General features: G+C 33.0%; 1 pseudogene; it reads right to left on the reverse strand.

Moving 5' to 3' along the window:
• LOC105886356 overlaps window positions 1–248 on the reverse strand; it is a 1,525-nt pseudogene extending 1,277 nt beyond the window's left edge.
• Window positions 249–634: the final 386 nt, after the last annotated feature.

Raw genomic sequence — 634 nt, forward strand, 5'->3', positions numbered from 1 at the left:
TCTCCAGTATGGATTCTCTTATGTGTTGTAAGAGTTGAGCACCGGTTAAAGGCTTTGCCACATTCTTCACATTTGTACGGTTTCTCTCCAGTATGAATTCTTTTATGTGCATTAAGCACAGAGCAATGGTTGAAAATTTTACCACATTCCTCACACTTGTAGTTTTTCTTTCCTGTGTTAACTTTCTTATGTTCAGAATACTCTGACCTGTCATTAAAGACTTTCTCACATTTGTTACATTTGAACATTCTCTTTCTAGTATGTCTTACCTTAGGCTTACTTAGATAAGTAGATTTACTAAAGTCTTCCATACATTTAGTATCTTGAATGATTGTCCTGTATGTAGTTGACAAATTGTGGGCTAGTCCATGATAACATGTTTTCTGCCTCTTACACTCATCCATTCTGTCACACTTTTTCTTTAGGTGTAAATGTTCAAGGCCACAGCTTCCATGTTTTGTCATTATCATTATTTGAAATAAGTCCTTTTTTCCATGCTCAGGCAGAAAGTCCTTTGTGTAATGAGAACACATTTCTAAAATAAATAAAAACAACAATATAATCTTGCTTTTGAAATTCAGATGATTAAAATTCACAAAAATATATATATTAATTTATACCAAGCACAGTAGCA

This window comes from Otolemur garnettii, unplaced genomic scaffold (assembly GCF_000181295.1).
Source record: "Otolemur garnettii isolate 467f Iridium unplaced genomic scaffold, OtoGar3 scaffold00300, whole genome shotgun sequence".
NCBI lineage: Eukaryota > Metazoa > Chordata > Mammalia > Primates > Galagidae > Otolemur > Otolemur garnettii.